The sequence below is a fragment of the Lepus europaeus genome, chromosome 8 (genome assembly GCF_033115175.1).
Source record: "Lepus europaeus isolate LE1 chromosome 8, mLepTim1.pri, whole genome shotgun sequence".
Lineage (NCBI taxonomy): Eukaryota > Metazoa > Chordata > Mammalia > Lagomorpha > Leporidae > Lepus > Lepus europaeus.
In genome coordinates this window covers 39,665,293-39,690,559 of record NC_084834.1, presented here as the reverse complement: position 1 = coordinate 39,690,559, position 25,267 = coordinate 39,665,293, and the positions used below count along the sequence as shown (strand labels likewise).

At 39.2% G+C, this 25,267-nt stretch overlaps 1 pseudogene; it reads left to right on the top strand.

The window, feature by feature from the left end:
- Positions 1–393: 393 nt before the first annotated feature.
- The window catches only part of LOC133765252 (L-lactate dehydrogenase B chain-like), a 63,025-nt pseudogene continuing 38,151 nt past the window's right edge, over positions 394–25,267 (top strand).

Genomic DNA, 25,267 nt, shown 5'->3' with positions numbered 1-25,267 from the left:
AGGTCAGTGTCCCGCCCCACCCCCCGCCTCCCCCCAAAAAAGAACCCAGGAGTTTACAAATGGATAAGTCATTTTAAGAAGGAAAAAGACAATACTGATGGTGAAATCTGTATCAGCAGATCATCCACATGAATTTGAAATGGAAAAAAACTTAATTTTGTGCCCAAATTGAAGAGTACTAACAATTAATAGCAGAAATAAAGTGCAACAGATATCTCACTTAGTTCACCTTACACAATTTTGACTGAAATATTAAAGCAGAGCAAACTGTATACTCAATAAGTGCCAAAAAATACTGTATCCACATCAGCTGCAGCAGGGGTAGAGCTTTCCATGGAAATTTTTAACAAATAGAACAACATCCTGCAACATTTACTCCAAGACTAACAGCAGATGAAGAATGGTTTTATTAGCACAATCCTGAAGAGAAAACATGATCAAACTAACGGCTACCAAGGATGGAAGCAGTCCAGTCGAAACAAAAGTGAACTGGTCAAGCACAAAAGACATGAAAATGCTAAAAATAGCATTTTACTTGTTGACTTTCTGGGGCACCAGAGAAAGGTAACATCTTATTTTAAGAATGCCTTCAGAAAGTTAGCTGAAGTGATAGCAGAAAACTTCGCAGGAAATCTTTACCAAAAAGCCCTTCTTGACCACAGCAATGCTCCAGCTCATCTTTCTCATCAAACAAGGTTAATTTTGCCAGAGTTTCAATGGGAAATCACCAGGAACCCACTTTATCATCCTTATTTGGCTCCTGCTTGCATCATTTTGTTTTATGATATTAAGAATCTTTAAGGGACACCTATTTTCCTACAGTTAGTAATGTAAAAAGATGGCATTGACATGGTTAAATTCTCAAAACTGTTAGTTCTCTAGGGAGGTACTCAATAGCTGATATCATTGCTTACAAAAGAGTCTTGAACCCAATAGAGCTTATGTTGAGAAATAAAGTTTATATATTTTTTCCTTTTAATCCCATTTTTCCACAGACTTTGCAGAGCCACCCTGTACATTTATGCCTCTATGCAAGACAGAGAAAAATGGTCCAGATTTACCTTCAGATTTTGAATTAAATGAAAATGAAAAACATACAAATCAAAATTGGAATGACAGAGATGAAGCAATACATGAGGGAAATTTATAGCATTAATGTGCATATATTAGGAAAGAAGAAAAGTCTAATAGTCCATCTCAAGAAAAGAAGAGCAAATTAAATTTGATGTAAGGACAAAAGAGAGAGTAGCAATGAACAGGGTGGAAATCAATGACATAGTAAATCGAAAATCAATGGCAGAAATTCAATCATGGAGACCAAAATCTGGTCATTTTAGATCAATCAAATGATAAGCCACTAACAATGCTGATCAGGAGGAAAAAAAGAGAAAACACAAAAATTACTAATATCAAAAATTAAAAAAGTAATAACATTACAGATTTTATAGACATTGAAAGAATCATGTGAAGATATTATGAATAACTTTATCATGATAAATTTAATGAATTGAGCAAAATGGACAATGTCCCTGAAAGATACAATCTACCAACACTTATTCAAGAAGAAATATTCTGAATAGCTTTATAAATACTAAAGAAATTAAAATTGAAATAAAATCTTCATGAAGAGAAATGATAGTAGGAGGAAATATAATATGTCATAAGGAAATATTTAGAAAAGTATTGCTATTTCAGTATGTTTAATGAAGTGATAGTTTCAAAGGTGAATGCAAATATCAATAATTATCAAAGTATACATATTAAATATATGTGATATATTGCACGTCAGTGAAACTAATAAAACTGTGATGTAAAAGATACTTTGGGTAGCTATTTGGTGCAACAGTTAAGACACCAGTCAGGACATCCACATACCATATTAGAGTGCCTGAATTTTTGAATGTTGGCTCTGCTTCTGATTTCAACTTCTTGCAAATGTGAATCTTGGGAGGCAGAGTGATGGTTCAAGTACTTGGGTCTGCCAACTACATGGGAGGCTCAGGTTGAGTTTCTAATTCTTGACTATGGCCTGATTTAACAGGCATTTAGAAGATCTTTGCTTTCTCTCTCTCATTCACTTTCAAGTAAATAAAAATAATGTTTGGTATCTTATAGTCATTCGAGAAGACACTAAAAATTAACAATCCAAAACATACAATTCCAACATTGTAAGATGACCAGAACAGAAGCCTTCAGTCAGAAAGTGAAAATTCCTCAAGTTTAACGAAATTGGAGATCATTGAGAAATGTTCTTTTTCTTTTAATGGGTCAAATGTAATTATTGAAATTTCTAATGAAAAATCTGACATTTTCAAAAGTGTTTACCAATGCAAAAGGGGAAATATATGTAAAAACCATCATTGAAATCAGTATGGACAAGTCTGTTTACTTCTCTCTCAGTAATTCTTTTCTAGTATCTGACCCACTTCCTTCACAGGCCTCTTGTGAATAGAAAATAAAATAATGTATACGAAAGGAGTTTTTCCTAAAAAGTGTTTAATGCTTCCAACAATTTGAGTGAGCAAGACTCCTAGGGTTGAACAGAAAACCTTATCATTCTTTTCTTGAAGAAGTCTTCCTGTAGGTATTCATCCACAGGTGCTAACTCCAACCTCTATCCCTACACACACCCTGAGCTTATATGGAATTTAGGGACAGTCCAGTGATATCAAATCAGGCTCATGTGATTGAAAAATATTCAGTTACCCAAGCAGTCTTTGGGTATTAATGAGTGTGTTCTGCCCGGTGTAATAGCAACTCTGGATTTATTTCTGTGTTAAAGCTTTGCTCCTGGTTCACACTGACCACCAGTGATAGAGAGGACAGACTGAATGGTATTCTCGTTTTATGCTCTTTGTTCTTTAATACCTCTTCCTACAACTCTGGTGAATCTGTTGCATTCTCGAGAAAATAAAATGGAAAAAAACAGCAACAGCCATTCTGTAGGCCCCAATATGGCTGTGTTGGACTTGAGTAAGCCCTTTCCCTTATGGGAGCATTCATAGGATCTTGGGAAACCCTCATGGCATAAAATCCTAAAGCAGTTCTCAAGTCAGGTGCCCTTTGCCCTATTCGGCTCTGTCTCTTATCTTCTCATAAGGATACCAGTCATGTTGAATTAGGGCCCATCCTAATTCAATGTGACCTCTCCTTACCTTTATTACATCTGCAAGGACCCTTTTCCAAATAAGGTTACTGCACCAGGACTGAGAATCAGGACTTTAACATAATTGGGGAGGAGTTCAGTGCCACCCAAAACACATCCCAACCAACCCAAGGGTATCCCTGTGTTCCCCTAGTCCTGGCCCCTTAAGCTGATGCTCACCTTTCAGATTTCTCAAACATGAGGCAAGCAGCAGTCCTCAATGTCCTTCCTGATCTCTGCATGGTTTGTTTAGAGACACTCCCATTGTAACTCTGGTGAGAAGAAAGCACCCCCTTTCCAACAAATACCCACTTCCTTTCAGGTTCCACACAGACAGCTCCACATCTCCTTTTGAAACACGGGTCCATTTACCATGTATTATGTTAGGGACTGAGTCAAAACTGAAACTGAGCTAGCTCCATCTTTATACACATAATTGTGACAAAAACTAAATAATACTTCCGTTAAAATAGATAACTACATTTGTAATCAGATTTCCTCCCCAAGGATTAAAATACAAAGCAAACAGTGCCCAAAGATGCTATTTCTGCCTTTCCTGTGGTTTCCTCAGCTGGGGGAACCAGGTGATTTTTATTACAAAGTCAGGTGGTATTATTAGATTATATATTTGTAGTGCAATCATGGGTAATAAACCCAAAGCACAAAACCGCAAGTCATAATTATGTAAAGGACTAAGGTTAGGCTATAATTTAAATAACCACATCTCTAAATGAATTTTATTAAATAAATAATTTTATTTAATTTTATTAAATAAATAATAAAACTGGATAATTTGTTGTTTTTCACATAATTGGTTTGTAGGTAAAGTTCATTTGCAAATAAAAATGGACAAAAATAAGCATTAAAAAACAAAAGGAGAAGGTAGATACCTAATGAATAACCAAAAAGATCATTTTTAAGAAGTATTGATGTATTTAAAATAATAACAAAGAGGAGATAGCGGTCTTTTTTTTTTTTTTTTTTTTTTGACAGGCAGAGTGGACAGTGAGAGAGAGAGAGACAGAGAGAAAGGTCTTCCTTTGCCGTTGGTTCACCCTCCAATGGCCGCTGCGGTAGCGCGCTGCGGCCGGCGCACCGCGCTGTTCCGATGGCAGGAGCCAGGTGCTTATCCTGGTCTCCCATGGGGTGCAGAGCCCAAACACCTGGGCCATCCTCCACTGCACTCCCTGGCCACAGCAGAGAGCTGGCCTGGAAGAGGGGCAACCGGGACAGGATCGGTGCCCCGACCGGGACTAGAACCTGGTGTGCCGGCGCCGCAAGGCGGAGGATTAGCCTGTTGAGCCACGGCGCCGGCCGAGATAGCGGTCTTACTACACATGACTCACATAGGCAACTAACTTTTGTCAGACCTACTTCTTATAAGAAAATGAGTAGCTGCACACATCAAAGCTAAAATTAAAGGACTGCATTTGCAGTCATTCTTGAAGTGTAGAATATTGATGATCAAATATTTATAAAATGCACTACCATCCACTGTTTGGCTTATGATCCCATTGATTATAATTTCCTTCTACTCTGTTTTGAGAGCTATGTGAGTTTTGCTTAAGAGAGGGTAATAATGGTTAGTTTATCTTTCTTTCTTTCTTTCTTTTTTTTTTTTTTTTTGACAGGCAGAGTTAGAGAGAGAGAGACAGAGACAGAGAGCAAGGTCTTCCTTTCTCCATTGGTTCACCCCCAAAGTGGCTGCTACGGCTGGTGTGTTGCAGCCGGCACACTGCGCTGATCCAAAGCCAGGAGCCAGGTGCTTCTCCTGGTCTCCCATGCGGTGCAGAGCCCAAGGACTTGGGCCATCCTCCACTGCTTTCCCGGGCCACAGCAGAGAGCTGGACTGGAAGAGGAGCAACCGGGACAGAATCTGGCTCCCCGACCGGGACTAGAACCTGGTGTGCTGGCGCCGTAGGTGGAGGATGAGCTGCAGCGCCCTAATCAAGACTATAACCTGGGTTGCTGGCGCCACGGGTGGAGGATTACCCTAGTGAGCTGCAGCACCTGCCTAGTTTATTTTTTTTTTTAAATTTCACCAGATAACATCTTTTATTTTTCCTGCCAATATATAATTCTACTTAAACTCATCATATAATTTCACATGTCCAAACTAGACCATTATAGTCAAAAAGCAACTTTGTATTATTAAAATTTCTTCTCCATGCATGAACAGTAACACTTTTTCTCCATCTTACCCTTCTTACACCCACTTGACTTAATCCAAATCTGTGATAGTAATTTATTCAAATATGTAAGCTCATATTATTCCTTATTTAGTACATATGTGCAAATCTTGCCAGGATCTGTGACATTAGTGATACATACATGGTTAAAATTCAAGGAGTTTAAGGAAAAATCCAGCTGTGACATTCTCCCACTTCCACGTCTCACCCCATTCCAACTTCTTCTGCCATAGGATCTGTTCTCAACGTGGAATCTGTTTTGTTTCCATAGTATGGATGAAAGTTCTTCAATCTTGATGTCTGCTCCAGTTCTATTATCCTAAATTTTGTGACTTTATGCAGTATTTGAGGAACAAATACTCCAATAAGTTGAGGGTTTGCTTATGTAGGACTACATTAAGAATCTCATGGAGGTAAACATAGCTTCCACTTGTGTCTGTTACTTTCACCTCTTGTAAACATCATCTCCTGCTTTGTCTTGTCAGACATCCCCTGTATGCAAGTTACCTGCTATTCCTAGTTCTGGGAGAACTGACACAGCTGTCAGTGTGAAATTAACCTGATATATTCATTTTTTAAATCTTTTTTTTAAACTTTTATTTAATGAATATAAATTTCCAAAGTACAGCTTATGGGTTACAATGGCTTCCCCCCTCCCATAACTTCCCTCCCACCCGCAACCCTACCCTTTCCCACTCTCTCTCCCCTTCCATTCACATCAAGATTCATTTTCAATTCTCTTTATATACAGAAGATCAGTTTAGTATATACAAAGTAAAGATTTCAACAGTTTGCCTCCACATAGTAACACAAAGTGAAAAATACTGTTGGAGTACTAGTTATAGCATTAAATCACAATGTACAGTACATTAAGGACAGAGATCCTACATGATATTTTTTTTTTAAAAATTGATTAATTTTTTATGCAATTTCCAATTTAAAACCAAGGTTTTTTTTTCATTTTCAATTATCATTATATATGGAAGATCGATTCAATATATACTAAGTAAGGATTTCATCAGTTTGCACCCACACAGAAATACAAAGTGTAAAATACTGTTTCAGTCCTAGTTATAGCATTACTTCACATTGGACAACACATTAAGGACAGATCCCACATGAGACATAAGTACACAGTGACTCTTGATGTTGATTTAACAATTTGACACTCCTGTTTATGGCGTCAGTAAACTCCCTAGGCTCTAGTAATGAGTTGCAAAGGCTATGGAAGCCTTTAGGGTACGCCAACTTCCATCTTATTCTGACAGGGTCATAGCCAAAGTGGAAGTTCTCTCCTCCCTTCAGAGAAAGGTACCTCCTTCTTTGATGGCCCCGTTCTTTCCACTGGGATCTCACTCGAGAGATCTTTCATTTAGGTCTTTTTTTTTTTTTCCCCCAGAGTGTCTTGGCTTTCCATGCCTAAAATACTCTCATGGGCTCTTCAGCCAGATCCAAAGCCTTAGGGGCTGATTCTGAGGCCAGAGTGCTATTTAGGACATCTGCTATTCTATGGGTCTGCTGTGTCTCCCACACCCATGTTGGATCGTTCTCTCCCTTTTTGATTCTATCAGTTAGTATTAGCAGAGACTAGTCTTGTTTGTGTGATCACTTTGACTCTTAGACCTATCAGTATGATCAATTGTGAACAGAAGTTGATCACTTGGACGAGTGAGATGGCATTGGTACATGCCACCTTGATGAGATTGTATTGGAATCCCCTGGCACGTTTCTAACTCCATCATTTGGGGCAAGTCCGATTGAGCATGTCCCCAATTGTACATCTCCTCCCTCTCTTTTTCTAATTCTTATATTTAACAGGGATCACTTTTCAGTTAAAATTTAAACACCTAAGAATAATTGTGTGTTAATTACAGAGTTCAACCACTAGTACTAGAACAAAAAAATGCTAAAATAGATAAAGTATTACATTGTACATCAACAGTCAGGACAAGAGCTCATCAAGTCACTGTTTCTCATAGTGTCCATTTCAATTCAACAGGTTTCGCCTTTGGTGTTCAGTTAGTTGTCACCGATCAGGGAAAACATATGATATTTGTCTCTTTGGGACTGGCTTAATTCACTCAGCATGATGTTTTCCAGATTGCACCATCTTGTTGCAAATGACCGGATTTCATTGTTTTTGACTGCTGTATAGTATTCTATAGAGTACATGACCCATAGTTTCTTTATCCAGTCTACTGTTGATGGGCATTTGGGTTGGTTCCAGGTCCTAGCTATTGTGAATTGAGCTGTGATAAACATTAATGTGCAGACAGCATTTTGTTTGCCAATTTAATTTCCTTTGGGTAAATTCCAAGAAGTGGGATGGCTGGGTTGTATGGTAGGATCATATTCAGGTTTCTGAGGAATCTCCAGACAGACTTCCACAGTGGCTTAACCAGTTTGCAGTTTGCAACAGTGGGTTAGTGTCCCTTTTTCCCCACATCCTCTCCAGCATCTATTGTTGGTAGATTTCTGGATGTGAGCCATTCTCACCGGGGTGAGGTGAAACCTCATTGTGGTTTTGATTTGCATTTCCCTGATGGCTAGTGATCTTGAACATTTTTTCATGTGTCTGCTGGCCATTTGGATTTCCTCTTTGGAAAGATGTCTATTGAGGTCTTTGGCCCATCTCTTAAGTGTGTTGTATGTTTTGATGTTGTGGAGTTTTCTTGACTTCCTTGTAGATTCTGGTTATCAACCCTTTATCTGTAGCATAGTTTGCAAATATTTTTTCCCATTCTGTCAGTAGCCTCTTCACTTTTCTGTTTCTTTTGAAGTACAGAAACTTCTCAATTTGATGCAATCCCAAATGTTAATTTTGGCTTTGACTGCCTGTGCTTCTGGGGTATTTTCCAAGAAGTCTTTGCCTGTACCTATATCTTGCAGGGTTTCTCCAATGCTCTCTAATAATTTGATGGTGTCGGGTTGTAGATTTAAGTCTTTAATCCATGTTGAGTGAATTTTTGTGTAAGGTGAAAGGTAGGGGTCTTGCTTCATGCTTTTGCACATGGAAATCCAATTTTCCCAGCACCATTTATTGAATAGACTGTCCTTAACCCAGGGATTGGTTTTGGATCCTTCATCAAATATGAGTTGGCTGTAGATGTTTGGATTGATTTCTGGTGTTTCTATTCTGTTCCATTGGTCTATCCATCTGTTTCTGTACCAGTACCATGCTGTTTTTGATAACTACTGCCCTGTAGTATGTCCTGAAACCTGGTATTATGATGCCTCCGGCTTTGTTTTTGTTGCACAAGATTGCTTTAGCTATTTGAGGTCTCCTGTGTCTCCATATGAATTTCAGCATCATTTTTTTCAGATCTGAGAAGAATGTCTTTGGTATCTTGATTGGTATTGCATTGAATCTGTAAATTGCTTTTGGGAGAATGGACATTTTGATGATATTTATTCTTCCAGTCATTTAACATGGAAGATTTTTCCATTTTTTGGTATCATCTTCTATTTCTTTCTTTAAGGTTTTGTAGTTTTCATCATAGAGATCTTTAACGTCCTTGGTTAAGTCTATTGCAAGGTATTTGATTGGTTTTGTAGCTATTGTGAATGGGATTGAACTTAGAAGTTCTTCCTCAGCCGTAGCATTGCCTGTGTATACAAAGGCTGTTGATTTTTGTGCATTGATTTTAATCTTGCTACTTTGCCAAACTCTTCTATGAGTTCCAATAGTCTCTTAGTAGAGTTCTTTGGGTCCCCTAAATAAAGAATCAGATCGTCTCAAACAGGGAAAGTTTGAGTTCTTCCTTTCCGATTTGTATCCCTTTAATTTCTTTTTCTTGCCTAATAGCTCTGGCTAAAACTTCCAGAACTATATTGAATAGCATTGGTGACAGTGGGCATCCCTGTCTGGTACCAGATCTCAGTGGAAATGCTTCCAACTTTTCCCCATTTAATAGGATGCTGGCCGTGGGTTTATCATAAATTGCTTTGATTGTATTGAGGAATGTTCCTTCCATACCAGTTTGCTTAGAGTTTTCATCATGAAAGGGTGTTGTATTTTATCAAATGCTTTCTCTGCGTCTACTGAGAGAATCATATGGTTTTTCTTCTGCAGTCTGTTAATGTGGTGTATCACGTTGATTTTTTTCAGACGTTGAACCAACCCTGCATACCAGGGATAAATCCCACTTGGTCTGGGTGGATGATCTTTCTATTGGCCAGAATTTTATTGAGGATTTTTGCATCTATGTTCATCAGGGGTATTGGTCTGTAATACTCTTTCAATGCTGCATCTTTTTCCAGCTTAGGAATTAAGGTGATGCTGGCTTCATAGAAAGAATTTGGGAGGATTCCCTCTTTTCGATTGTTCTGACTAGTTTGATAAGTATTGGAGTTAGTTCTTCTCTAAACATCTGGTAGAATTCAGCAGTGAATCCATCTGGTGTTGGGCTTTTCTTTGTTGGGAGGGCCTTTATTAGTGTTTCAATTTCTGTCTCAGTTATGGGTCTGTTTAGGTTTTCTATGTTTTCCTGGCTCCATTACGTAGGTTGTATGTGTCCAGGAATCTATCCATTTCTGATAGATTTCCTTGTTTGCTGGCATACAAGTCCTTGTAGTAATTTCTGATGATTCTTTTTATTTCTGTGGTGTCTGTTGTTATGTTTCCTTTTTCATCTCTGATCCTATTGATTTGGGTCTTTTCTCTTCTTTTTTAAGTTAGTTGGGCCAATGGGGTGTCAATTTTGTTTATTTTTTCACGAAACCAGCTCTTCGTTTGGCTGATTTTTTGTAATGTTTTTTTGGCTTCAATCCTGTTGATTTCTTCTCTGATTTTAATTATTTCTCTTCTCCTACTAGCTTTGGGTCTGGTTTGCTGCTGATTTTCTAGATCCTTGAGATGACTTGAAAGCTCATCTATTTGGTGCCTTTCCAATTTCTTGATGTAGGCACCTATTGATATAAACTTTCCTCTTAACACTGCTTTTGCTGTATCCCATAGGTTTTGGTATGTTGTGCTGTTATCCTCATTTACTTCCAGAAAATTTTTGATTTCTCTTTTAATTTCTTCTATGACCCATTGTTCATTCAGGAGCATGTTATTCAATCTCCATGTGTTTGCATATGCTCTAGGGATTCCCACATTGCTAATTTCCAACTTCATTCCTTTGTGGTCTGAGAATCTGCATGGTATGATTCTAATTCTTTTGAATTTGCTGAGACTTGCTTTATGGCCTATGTGGTCAATCATAGAGAGGGTTCCATGTACTGCTGAGAAGAATGTAAATGCTTTATGTGTAGGATGAAAAGTTCTGTAGATATCTATTAGGTCTATTTGGGCTATAGTGTCATTTAAATCTACTGTCTCTCCTTGTTGATCTTCTGTCCTGTTGATCTGTCTATCTCTGAGAGTGGAGTATTGAAGTCCCCCAGTACCATTGTATTGCCGTCTAAGTCTCCCTTTAAGTCCCTTAACAAGTCTTTTAAATAAACCGGTGCCCTATAATTAGGTGCATATGCATTGATAATCGTTATATCTTCCTGTTGAATGGATCCCTTAATCATTATATAGTGCCCCTCTTTGTCTCTTCTAACAGTTTTTTTGGTAAAGTTTATGTTGTCCGATATTAAGATGGCTACACCCACCTTTTTTTCATTTCTGTTGGCATGGTATATCTTTTTCTAGCCTTTCACTTTCAGTCTGTATGCATCTTTGTTGGAAAGATGTGTTTCTTGTAAGCAGCAAATAGATGGGTGTGTTCCTTAACCCAATCAGCCAATCGGTGTCTTTTTAACTGGATAGTTCAGGCCATTAACGTTCAATGTGACTTTTGATAAGTAATAACTTTGCCCTGCCATTTGCCAAAGATATTTTCTAAAAGATACTTTCTAATATATGCTTTGAGTTTCCTGTGATCTTTTGCTATGAGGTTTTCTTCCTTTACCTTCTTTCATATTGATGACCATGTTTCTATGTTTCTGTGTGTAACACATCTTTAAGCATCTTTTGCAGGGCTGGACGAGTGGCGACAAATTCTTTTAATTTCTGTTTGCTGTGAAAGGTCTTTCTTTCACCTTCATTCACAAATGAGAGCTTTGCAGGATATAATATTCTGGGCTGGCAGTTTTTCTCTCTTAGTACCTGGGCTATATCTCGCCATTCTCTCTTAGCTTGTAGGGTTTCTGATGAGAAGTCAGCTGTGAGTCTAATTGGAGATCCTCTGCGAGTAATCTGGCGTTTCTCTCTTGCACATTTTAAGATCTTTTCTTTTTGTTTCACTGTGGTGAGTTTAATTACGACGTGTCGTGGTGAGGATCTCTTTTGGTCATGTTTATTAGGGGTTCTATGAGCTTCCTGTACTAGGATGTCTCTGTCCTTCTACAAACCTGGGAAATTCTCTGTTAGTATCTCACTAAAAAGGCCTTCTAATCCTTTCTCCCTCTCCATGCCTTCATGAACTCCTAGAACCCAAATGTTGAGTTTTTTAATAGTATCCTGTAGATTCCCGACAATATTTTTTAGATTTCTAATTTCCTCTTCTTTTCTTTGGTTTGACTGTTTCCTTTCTTGTTCTCTGTCTTCTAAGTCTGATATTCTCTCTTCTGCTTTACCCATTCTGTTTTTAAGGCTCTCTAATGTGTTTGTCATTTGATCTATTGAATTCTTCATTTCATTATGATTTCTCATCACTATCACATTTTCATGTTCTACTAGTTGTTTCATTTCATTTTAATTCCTCCTTAATATTTCATTTTCATGAGAGAGATTTTCTATCTTGTCCATTAAGGATTTCTGTAGTTCAAGAATTTGTTTTTTTGAGAACTGCTTAATGTTCTTATCAATTTTTTGAGATCTGCTTCTTGAATTTCTTCTATCTCATCATCTTCATAATCTTGAATTGAGTTGTCATTTTCATTTGGGGGCATCATAGTGTCTTCCTTGCTCTTGTTACCTCGGTTTCTGCGTTTGTTTGGCATATTGGAGATATTCTTTGGTTCCTTCATGTGGTGCTTTTTCTCATAGTACTATGACTCTAGATTAATTTGACCGTCTGCTTTGATGGATCCTTAGAGGCTGTGATGGGTGTAGCCAGAGAGCTCTGTTTGATTCTTCAGGGTTAAGGGTGTTCCAAAAGTGATTCACCCAGATTGTTTTCTCGCTCACTCACTCTCTCTCTCTCTCTTTTTTTTTTTTTTCTCAGTTGGGAAGTAATTCCACACAGCTGAGTGGAATTGAGGGTAGTTGATTTATGAAATCTGGCCTCTGTGAAATGTATGAAATCTACCCCTGGGACAACACAAAGAGTTTATGCATCCCTCAGTGTGGTCTCAAATTCTCCGCAGTCTCTCACTGGGTTGCCGAGGTTACCGAGTTTGTGTACTTGGTGAGTTCTCTCACACCCCCCCTCAGATTTTCACAGTCTCAGTTCGTTAGCTCCACACACTTTAACTAGATCCTCCCCTCCTGTTATTTCTCCCCACCAGAGTCAGGTTTTTCTGCTTAGCTAATGGCCGGTGCCACTTTGCATATGTAAAATGGCGCCTGCTCTTTGTCTTGCTCGGCTTTGTAAGGTGAGAGGAGAGAGAGGCTAGTGTCCGTGCCCGTTTCCCTTATTTATTAGTTTTTTCTCTCCTCCAGTCAGCCTGATGAACTTTCCCCAGTGGGGCCTTAGGCCTTGTTCTGCCTATCCCCGCCAATGTCTCGGGTTACTGAGGTTTTTGTCTCACCTCCCCTTCCAGTGCTGGTGCGCAGACTGTGCGGCTCGGCTCCCGCAGCTCAGCTTCCTTGCGGTGGGCGACCTTGCTCTCCCTGTAGGTCCTCTGTGTCACATCCACTAAATCCGGAAGAGTTTCCTCTGCAGTTTTTTCCTGAGTCTTTTCCTGAGGCTACAGTAACTCCACTTTTATTAAACTATCTTTTCCTGGACTATTGGTGCGCGCCCTCACTATTCCACCATCTTGGCTCTACCCATTTTTAAAATCTTATATACCTAATAAGTTACATACTAGAAATATTTCTATTTACAAATAATACTACACAAAGAGAAGAATCTCTTTCAAAGAGTTTCAGTGTCAAAATCACTGGATTTAGAATGAGAAAGGACATAGAAGCTTCTTAGGGCTTCATGAATAAGCCTGAGGCTTATTCATTCATTTGTCCAAAAAATATTTTTGAGAGCCCAGATGGACTTTCATGACACTTGCTTTCTTCCATCTTGTCCCAATTTGCTCTGTGCCAATGTTAGTTGTGTGTTTGTCTGGCTCCCCTATCACTGGGAACTCCTTTCTAGAGTTTTAATAGAATCATTCTTGGCTGGCACCATGGCTTAACAGGCTAATCCTCTGCCTTGCGGCGCCGGCACACTGGGTTCTAGTCCCGGTTGGGGCGCCAGATTCTATCCCGGTTGCTCCTCTTCCAGGCCAGCTCTCTGCTATGGCCCGGGAAGGCAGTGGAGGATGGCCCAAGTCCTTGGGCCCTGCACCCGCACGGGAGACCAGGAGAAGCACCTGGCTCCTGGCTTCGGATCAGCGAGATGCGCTGGCCGCAGTGGCCATTGGAGGGTGAACCAACGGCAAAAACGAAGACCTTTCTCTCTGTCTCTCTCTCTCACTATCCACTCTGCCTGTCAAAAAATAAAAATAAAAAAAAAAGAATCATTCTTAATATCTGGTATTCTAGTACTTTATATATAATACTCAGTAAATATTTGAGAAATTTGATTTAGTTCATTCCAACTCTTCCTTTTATAGTTAAGGAAAAAAGTACAGTGGAATGCAAGGTACTTTATGTCATACATCTGGTCAGTAGAAAACACCAAATGAATCATTAACGTTTTAGATATCCATGTGGAAAAACACTTTGTATGTTAACCTTTGAATCGTATCATGTCACCCACCTAACTCTGACCAAACACCCAGGGTGTTCCTCTTTCCCTATCACTGATGGAATCTACAGCAAGCCTCTCTGCTCCATTTAGTCACAAGAGGAGTCTTAGGCAATAATTTTAAGACTTCTAGCCAATAATACAAAAACTCAGAACTTTAGAACCGTCTTTTCTTTCCTTGGATCTGGGCTGGAAATCTGAATTGTGTGTCTGGCCTCCTCCCTCTTCCTAGTTCCACCTCTTATCCTCACTCACTACTTCCTTTCTCTTGCTGGCTTCAGGGTGAGGCGCAGCTAGAGAGAGATGACTCAGCAAAAAGAGCTCTGTTGCGTGAGGATGGTCAAGGTACAATTACATCAGCAGACACAAGGAGTCCATTCACTTAGGGTGTCACCAACTAATCAGCCTCAAGTGGGAGTTGCTCACAGGGAGTCACTATTTATTTGTGACAAGTAAAAGAGGCAGTGGGAAGGTACAGTTCCCTAATGAAACTGTTCATCAGGGCTTTTATAGTAAGAGACGGGGGAGTGTGTGGGATGTAGGAAAGGGGAAACAGGAGGGTCCTTCTTGCTTGCAAGAAGCTTCATTCAAAAATCTGACTCAAATTGGCCTCGTGCAACTTGTGTGTTGTATCTGGCTCCTTCTGAAGTCGTTTGATGAATAAACTGTTGCAAGTTTTCCATCCATGTTCATGTGCCTCTCTCTTGCTTAAATTCTACTCCCATGGTTACACTGGGGCCATTTGGGTGACAGTTTCTCTCACCGGTGTTTTGTAGACTCCTTGGGGCTCTTGTCCTAAGCACTCCCACCCTGCAGGTCAGTCTGAGCAAGACCACCTCTCTAGCTGACAGCCTATGACCACTTTGGGTTTCTGGAGGTCCCCTCTCCTGGGGTCCTCTTGCCCCTGTGGGCAGTCCTTTGGGATGAGATTCCTCTCAGGTGGGCATATAATCAGCTCCCTTCAGTAGGGCTCAAATTTAGATCCTGGAAGGACACACTTTTGTTTCACACTGGATCAGGTGCAGTTCCTTCCCAGAGTTTTGCTTCCCTCTGCATCCAGGAAAAGGCAGCTCCAGCTGCAGCCTCTCACCATCAGACTACCTAAGAATAATTCAAGTAGCACACCTTCAGCCAACGAGAGTTGACCAAGACACATGTGAAGGTTTTGTCTTGGCCCTCCCTTGAAGCCTTCTTACTTAAGAGTGATGCAGAGAAAACAGTCCTTAAAGAAATGTCTTCTCCAAAGCCTTTCAACCTCATATTTCTTTGAATGTGCTTGAGGTGGATGACAGATAATACAGGCAGACCCAGTTTAGGATTCTCTGCTTTGAAAATCTAACCCCTCAATTTGGAATGGTCTATTCTCTAACTTTGCGCCCTTGGAGACAACAGAAAAAAATTCCACTGAACATGCTGTAGCTTCCATAAAATGTTTCAATAATTCAGAGAGTTTCAGGAAATGTAATTGGCAGGTTGTAAACCTCTCAAGAGTTCAATCAGAGGCTAGAGCTCTATTCTAGATTGTCAGGGCACAGGCAAAGTTCAATATAGATGGGAAAGTGATAATCTCTAAGGTTCTTTTCACTTTTAAGACTCATTAAGTCCACAGGTTGCCTGAGTCAGATGACATGCAAAGTTTCCCCAGTCTTTATTAAGGATGGAGGGAAGGACAGCAACAGAAAACCAGAGTATGATGCAACTCAATAAACATCTCCACATATCCTACTTGGCTTTTATTTATTTGAACTTTTCTCAATTTGTTTGAATTGGCACATCATGATAGTACCAAGATTGTTATTTCAACTCTAACCTAACATCCCTAGAGGGATAAAAGAAAAGTTCCAAGTTCACTTATATCAAGTATTCATATAATCAAAAGCTCAGACAATAGAATACAAACAGTCTTGGAACAGCAAGACAGTGTAAAAATATTCAACACTACTCTACTTTAAAATAATTAGTAATAATTATAATACTGGCAATTAACATAATTTGACTCTCTTCTTTCCTTCCCTTCAAGCTGTTCCATTTTAACAGCATTTAGGTACTTTTCCTCCCTTAGGCTTGACATCATCAAACACAGTTAATCATCTCCTTGCCCCGCACCCCTCCTCATTGCTTCTGTTTGTATTCTCTATAGTAATGTAAACAAATGTTGCTTAAACTTTAGGTGAGCATTCACCCGGTCCTCTTGGTGCTAAGTTTACCAGAACATGCAGTTTTTTGATCTCTTGGAGAAAACCTGGATGTAGAGATGCGGAACTCATGATACTTTGGATGGTCCTAAAGAAACATTTACACAAACATATACATATACTCATACACACACACACACACACTGGTAAGGAAGATGGAGAAGAAGATTAGCATTTTATACCCCACATAAACCAACTTAAAATCCATCAGGTAGCCTTGCCTCTATGCCCCCTTCAGCTAAAGATCTTCCACAGAAGTTTTGTTTGTTTGTTCTTGCTTTTCGTCCCTCACTTCAATACAGTGACTCCGGGTCCTACGCACTTCTCTTCCAGATGGTGTCAGAAGTTTCTCAATCTTCTTGCCTTTCAAATCTGGAGGACATCCTCTCTATTGCAGCACATCTGGAAAACTGTGTATTCAAACTCCCGGGATAGTTAGTGAACAAATGTTCCCACCTTCCTGGTACAACATACTCACCATGCCTTGCCCTCCACATCCTTAAACCTTACCCAGATGTTCCTCTGAATGTTATCTCTCTATTCAGATATATAATCTCAGTGAAAGGATGAAAACGCTCTGTATTACTGGTTGGCTCTGTCAATTGAAGTTGAATGGATGATTTGTGGCATTATTTCCTTTGTAGTCACAGTAGTCACCTTCACAAGATGACACAAATATGAGACAACACAGTTGTGGGAAAGGCAGTGGATGGTACTACTGCACTCCTGCAAAAACTCATGCATCAGCAGCAGTGAAGACAGTTCTCACATGGAGCTTTTCTTTCGAGGGTCAACATTTCTCCTGCCAATGAAGACTACATTCCACAAACTTCTTTTTATTTCTAACCACATATAGAAGCACGTTTAAATGGAAATAATGACAACAGGGATCCATCTAATTATACCTTGAGTTTATAGGGCACTTTTCTGGAGAACTCAGAATTCTCCTAAGGCTCCAAGAGTACCCATCACTAACCTTCCCTAAATATTATAATCCAAAAAATAGTGCTTGTACCTGTAATTGAAGGCATTTCAAGAGTTTAAATATTTTGTTAAAAAGGTTGATCTTAAGTACAAAGTCCTGGCATGTCCCACCCATTGCCCCTCCAGCAAGGAAGCTGGCAGCAACTTAGGTGCCTGCAGTGGTTGTAAAATGCTTTACTGTCTCCTAACTAAAGTTTCAAGACATGCGTCAGCTATCATTAGAAGGGGTGTTCAGCAACTGTCAGTTCCCAAATAATTACAGGCCACAGTTTCTATTAAGCTGTACTCTCTGCTATCTACACGGCCTTGTACCACCTGTTCCGTGAGCCGGGCACATGAGAGGCCGTCTTGCTGCTCACCTGAGCTTAATGATTACCTTGTGACTGTTCTCTATAGTTTACACTTCCTAATGTTTTTTCTCTGTATTATCACCTGTCAACTTTTTCTGAGAATGAAAGAAGTGCTCTGGAGGTCAAGATTACCTGTGGACTTCCCCATTGACTTCACACGTGTTTCCGTGCGTGCGTGTGTGTGTGTGTATGAGAGAGAGAGAGGAGAGAGAGAGAGAGAGATCAAGAACATTTCTGCAATACTTTTAAAACCAATTTGAAAACAAGAAGAGCTAAATTCAAGCAAATGGCTTGAAGCAAAACCATCTCTCCAAACGTGTTGCTGAACCATAGAAAGAATGTTCTCATCTGGGTACAGAATGGCATTCATCAGGGCTATCTGCTAACTGCATAGAACAGATATTACTGCTCTATTGATTTAAATGGATGTTTTGCAAAATAAGTGCACATCAAGAACCTTCATCTACATTCTTTAAACACTGCCTTTACTCTGAACGCACAGGTCTTCATGTGGTGAAGAGATCATTATTTTGGCCCAGCAAAGCTGCTCTTATTTTGGGAAAATGAAAGCCTTTTGAAGATGAATAGGTAGTGGGTCTTCATTCATTTTGCACAAGCACAGACATGCTGATTCCTGCCCTGTAGCAATTTAAGAAGCATCAGTATCACCTGAGAGGTGTGAGTCATGCTGCCAACTTTCTCCCATTACCCCTGCTTGGCTGGTCTTCCCCAACCCTCCAGTTCATGTTGTCAATACCCATCTTTTCCACATTTTTCTGACAGGTCATAGTTAATATGAAAAGATTGGAAAGGGCCAGCACCTCTTCCCCAATAAATAAGCAAGTTTAGGTTAGTACACCACAACTCCCTGAAGCAGCATTAATGTTTTGGAACATTTCCTGCCTCTCTCAAATGGAGCACACTCACAGGCGCACACACACACACCACACACGCACACAATTGTGCATCCCTCGAATGCATCCAGCCAGGGTTCAGGCTCTCCCAACGCTGCATTTCCACGGCTTCCTCTGCCTAGGTCCTTAATCAGGGTCTGCTAATCTCCAATTCCCCCAATTAGCTCATTTTTACTACATTTTAGGTTGACAACTGTGTGATTTGGGGTGGGTTTCTTTAAAAGCTATGTCTAAAGGCAATCCATTTGATCAGTGAGTAATATCTTGACTTCATCTTTTATCATTTCCCAGTCGGACATGGGCTGCAGGTGGAATCCTGCAGTTACTTTGTTTAACACTGAAAATAATTTCATTTTCCTGCCAGAAGCTGGTCTTCCTGACAATGTTGCTGCTTAAAAGCCTGGAGAACCGTGGCTTTTACCTAAATTTTAGCAGCATGAGATGGCAGATAATCCTAATTAAGAAAGAAACATGGATGGGGAGAAAGACTGCGATATAGAACAAGAATAACAACTCTCCTACACCTGCTATTTCCATAAATCCCAAAGAGAAAGAGAAATTGTCAAGACAGCAGAATTGCTTTCAAGAGCATTCTCCACTCCAAGACTAAAGCAGAGACGCAGCTGAACTCGCTCAGAGCCTCTTCTTTCTTCAGTTCAGTTAAGGATTTCACTTTAATCTAGTACTGCAAAACCCACAGTTCACTAGAAAACACCACACATTCTGAAGGGAAATTCATTTCACTATTACATTAACCATCTTTGAATTCAGAAAGTCTGATGAAATTTTTCTCTAGGCATTCTTTCTTCTCTTCCTTGCTTAAAATCATCAGCTAAAAATATTGAAGACAAAGTTGATATCAAAGAGTCAATTCCTGCAGTATGTGATCTGCTGTAGCTGATACCCAGTCTGTGTCCTTGGGGGTCTAATACTGTTGCCAAATGATGGCATTTTTATGAATTAAAGCCTGAGTAATTACAATGAACATTATCCAAGGCAGCATAACATGAGCACTAAATCTGAAGATAGCACAGAGAAAAATCCAACTGTTTCAACAAACTATAACTCATTTTTATATATGGCGCCCATAATAGATGATATATATTCTATACACAAGCAATGAAAAATAAGAAGTCTATTTGTAGAATTAGAAACTAAAGGACCTTGTTAGAAGCTAAAGGATGTACCCCAAACCGTACCACATTTCCTTCAGCTGAACAGAGAGATATATTTGGGTTCCATTTGGCTAGGAAAGGTTAGGGAAATAATTTCAATTGAGTGCCTATTATATATCAGACATGTTATATACACTTCATTTACTTAGATATTATTATCTACAAGAGAAATTGAGACTAAGATAATAGTGGCAACATCCACAATGATTGTTTATATGGCTATTATAGTTAAAATTTCAAAGAACAATATGTTAGATTCTGAACTAAGTGATTTAACTGTAAATCTCTGATAAACCTCTCAAAAAGCTAGGTTTATCTTTATTTTTCAGATTAAACAATTGAGACTTGTAAAATTGGAAAAACTTGCCCCAGATCACATGTCAAAACAATAAAGTCAAGATTAAAAACCTAACTACTTCTACACCACAACCAGCAAGGAAGGCAAATATAATGTACTTTACTTGCTGTAAATCTTAGCATTTTCTAAGTTACTGGCTATGCCACATGTAGTAGGCATCCATAAATTAAACTAACAATTGTAAAATCAAAAGATTATACTATTCACTGGGAAAATTAAAGCAATATTTATAGTATGAAATCTTACGTTAGGTATTTGCTGTTTAGTTAGTGGTAGACTCAGAAAGAACTGTTAATGCCTAAAATAGTACATGTTGAAACTTTGTGCATGCAGCTTCCCTAAACTTCTTACCTAGAAAACTCTTAGTGATAGAAACACTATTTTGAGTGCCAATAAATATATTGGAAAGCCATATCTCTTCACCATTTAACTAGTATTTAATAAAAAAAATACATACTGACTCTATTAAAAGTTTTTTTCAGTTTCAAGAATGGGGACCCTTGAATATTTTGTTAGCCGAGGTCATGCTTGTTTTTTGATTACTATTGTCCAAGAAAAAATCAGGAAATATCTTACAATACCTGTATTTGATAAGCAAAAGTCCTATAAAGAAGGTTTGAGATATTCTTTCATTTTCCTAAATCACCTGTGGGATTTCCAATAAATTTATCAAATGTATTTTCTAATATAAATTTTAGAGTTTCTGGGGTTTTTCTGCTTTGTGAAGGGCCCAGGAACTATTAGCACATCAGTGTGCACCTCTCTGTTTCTCAGCATTACTTGCAGCTACCTTGCCTGTAAGTTTGAAGTCAAGCAGTAGAATGAGGTTATTAATACTGCTCCTTGGCTCTCTAATTCTATTGAATTTGGAGGGCCTTTTGAAGGCCTCAGAAATTAATTGCAATAGCTTTCTTTCTTAAGAAATTTTCATGCTTGTTTGGACACAGAGACCATCGTGTTGGAACACAAGCCCGATTTTTTTTTAAAGGTGATTTATTTAGTGTTATTTGTTTAAGGGAGAAAGAGAAACTGAGAGAGTTCCCAACTGCTGGTTTACTCCCCAGATGCCCACAATGGCTGAGCTGGACCAAGCCTAATCTGGGGGTCAGAGAGTGATATAAGCCTCTTTCAGCCCAGGCTCCTAAAACATTCCAAGTAATTTTCCAAACTCATTCTCCTTCTCTGTGTATCTGGAAGTGAAAGTCTCAGAGATGATGAGATTGCATAGTGGAAGAAACCCAGATTCCTCAGTAGCCAACTGGAGTAAAGCCACCCATCTATTAACCTCTGTATCAGTGTTTGTGGGTAAGAATTAACCTTTGTGGGGCTAAGCCACAGATAACTATTTCACTAATAGCTAGTCTTATTTTACAGTGACCTTGGACCTGAAAAACTGAGATATAACCATCTACTTCAAAAAGTCCCTATGGGTATAGAATTAAATAATAAACTTAAGTACATAGGAACTACTCTTTCCTTACATGAATTTGAGTCTTTGGCCTGCAAATAATTTTTTCCAATTATAAAATATAGAAAGGTATGTATTTCACAATAGATGCCAATTTAAATAAACACATGCATTTGTTCATAGAAAATCTTCAAAAAGTTCATAGAAAGTGTGTATTATGAAAAAAGTATTTGTGATTTCATAATTTTTTTGCACCACAATAAATTTAGTTTTAAGCATGTTTTCCATGAACTTTTTGAACTACTCTTGTATAGCATATGTAAACATATATCCTACCCAGTCCATACATTCCTCCACTTTAAAAGTATGGGGATCAGTTTTTAAAATGGTCATTTGGTGGCTACCAGATATATTAAAAGAAGGCAATTAGGCATGACTTTTAAGATAACCTTTTACTGCTAATGCCAGACCCTCTGCCATCATTTCTTCTCTTTGGAGCAACAGAACTGAAGATTCAGTCCTATGAAATAACAGAATGGCAAATCTACAGATGGAACTCAATGTAGCTCTTTGTATTGAAAGCCCAGAACTACAGAATTCAAGTATAGGGTGGGTATTTGGCCTAGTAGTTAAGATGCCACTCGGGATGCTTCCATGCCATGTTTTGGCATATCTCAGTTCAAGTACTGACTCTACTCCCTACTCCAGCTCCCTGCTAATGCACAACTTGGGAGGCAGCAGGTGTTGGCTTAAGTGGTTGGCATCCCTGTCACATATGTGGGAGATATTGAATGAGTTTCTGGCTTCCCCCAGCTTCAGTTTTGCTAGGATGTGGCTATGTGGGCATTTGGGGGGTGAACTAGTGAGTGGGAGCTCTCTCTTTTTTATTCTCTCTCTCTCAAATAAATAAAAATTTAATTTTTTTTAAATTCAGGTTAGTATCACAACAGGGTGGCCTCTGCACATTGTTATAAAACAGGTGTGAAAATTTCAGAAACTAAAAAGCTATTGTGACTCTGGGTCTTTCACAAGCCCCTCCATACTCAACTGAATTAGACAATCAAGGAGCTCATTCTAACAGTGCTGATGTCTGCCTCAGGTGGTAGGAACTGAGGATCACAATTTTGGAAAATATTCTAATTTTCTCACCACAAGTTAAAGGAAATACTAGAATGACATGGTTGAAATCAACTTGATCAATAGAAAGAATATACTGTCAAAGGCTAAAACATTAAATAATCTGTGCATATATGTAGTAAGACAGGTTCAATAGTGAGGCATAAATTCATAGCCAAGATAAATCCTATCACTTAATCTCTATATGGGCCTGCAGGAACTGAGTCAGCTTCCCGGGTCTGGACAGAATTTACATTCCATTTGTTCCCACAGGCTCAACCTTCAGAACCAAATGTCCATTTGAATTCTGGTTGTCCAGATGAAGCTTCTTGTTCAAGACTTTATCATGTATTATTATTCTTTGTATTATAGCACCTAACATGTTAGTATAGCCCCTCTAATTTCTTTTTTAAAGATTTATTTATTTGAAAAGCAGAGTTACAGAGAGAGATGGAGAGACACAGACAGAGACAGAGAGAGATCTTCTATTTGCTGTTCCACTCTGCAAATGGCCACAGCAGCTGGAGCTGGCTAGTCCAAACCCAGTAGAGTTTCTTCTGGGTCTCCCACATGGGTTCAGGGGCTCAAACAGCTGGGACATCCTCCAATGTTACCCCAGGTGACACACCATGTCACAGCGCCAGCCTCTAGTCCTTCTAATTTCTAAAAGTAGATTCAAGTTGAAAATGTATTTGATTCAAGTTTCCTGATACACTGCTGTCTAGAATCACAGTTTGTTCCATATGGTATTACATTGGAGGTAAGTATCATAGACACCATCAGATCACATGTGAAATGCTGAAAAGATGGAAATATAGGAAAATAGCAGAAGCTCCCAAGATAATAAAAAGAGCTGATCAAAAAAGATCCCAAGGCTGTCATCCATCAGGAAAAGCAAGATCAGAAAGTAGGGAGAAGAGCAAAGTACTTCCCCAAGTTTAAGAGTGGAATTGTGAGAATAAGCCACAAATTCTTTTTTTTTAAGATTTATTTATTTATTTGAAAGGCAGAGTTAACACAGTGAGAGAAGGAGAGGCAGAGAGAGAGAGTGGTCTTCCATCCATTGGTTCACTTCCTAATTGGCTGCAACGGCCTGAGCTGCACTGATCTGAAGCCAGGAGCCAAGAGCCAGGAGCCAGGAACTTCTTCGGGTCTCCCACACATGTGCAGGAGTCCAAGGACTTGGGCCATCTTCTACTGCTTTCTCATGCATAGCAGAGAGCAGGATCAGAAGTAGAGCAGCTGGGTCTCAAACCAGCGCCCATGCCGGCACTGCAGGCGACTTTAACCTCTACAAGCCAAAAATTCTGTCCAACACAAACTTCAATGGGATTTGAGTTTGGCCCCGTGCAGGTGATGGGGTTTCCTCTGTGTGGTATGCTAAGCACCTTTCTCAGTGTGTGAAACGACTTAGGTCAGAGTTTCTGCCTGGAGTCTTTTTCTGGGGAAGAAATTTCCAACAAATGTGAGACGTTATGGCAGCCCAGTCTAGGGAAACCCAGCCCAGCTTCCAGCCTGGTGGAAGTAGCTTTGTGGGGCCCTATCCTCTGTTGCCATCAGGTGGTTACCTCTGACAGCTACATTGTTCTTTCTAGCCCTGCCAGGTTCCGGTTTACACCTGCTGGAGACCTCAAAACCACAATCTGCTCTATGAACCCAATAACCCAGCAATCTGCAGTTTGATTGTTACATCACAAATTTCCTAAGATTTAGTTTATTTTGAAATCCGGGGTGTTTGGGCATGAGGTATATACAAATACTTGAGCAATTTGTATAACAAGAACACCAATATTTTCACTTTTCTGAAAAAAGAAAAGATGCTTTCTCAGTGCAACATTCATGAACACCACCAAGTACCCTGCTTACATGTGTTATAGGTACTAATGACACCGTTGCCTATAGAGACACCCATATATACCATTAGATCACAATGGACACCAAGTAAATAGCTTCATTACATAACTTGCTTGAACACTTCATTAAAATTGTTCTATTTATAGAATGTGGTACCTTCATATACACACTAACACTTTGAAAGGATACTTGAATGTATCAGGTATCTTTCTTTTTTTTTAAGATTTGTATATTGTATTTTATTTTTTTTAAACTTTTATTTGATGAATATAAATTTCCAAAGTACAGTTTATGGATTACAATGGTCAGGACAAGAGCTGATCAAGTCACTGTTTCTCATAGTGTCCATTTCACTTCAACAGGTTCCCCCTTTGGTGCTCAGTTAGTTGTCACCGATCAGGGAAAAACAAATGATATTTGTGTCTTTGGGACTGGCTTAATTCACTCAGCATGATGTTTTCCAGATTGCACCATCTTGTTGCAAATGACCGGATTTCATTGTTTTTGACTGCTGTATAGTATTCTATAGAGTACATGTCCCATAGTTTCTTTATCCAGTCTACTGTTGATGGGCATTTGGGTTGGTTCCAGGTCTTAGCTATTGTGAATTGAGCTGTGATAAACATTAATGTGCAGATGGCTTTTTTGTTTGCCAATTTAATTTCCTTTGGGTAAATTCCAAGGAGTGGGATGGCTGGGTTGTATGGTAGGATCATATTCAGGTTTCTGAGGATTCTCC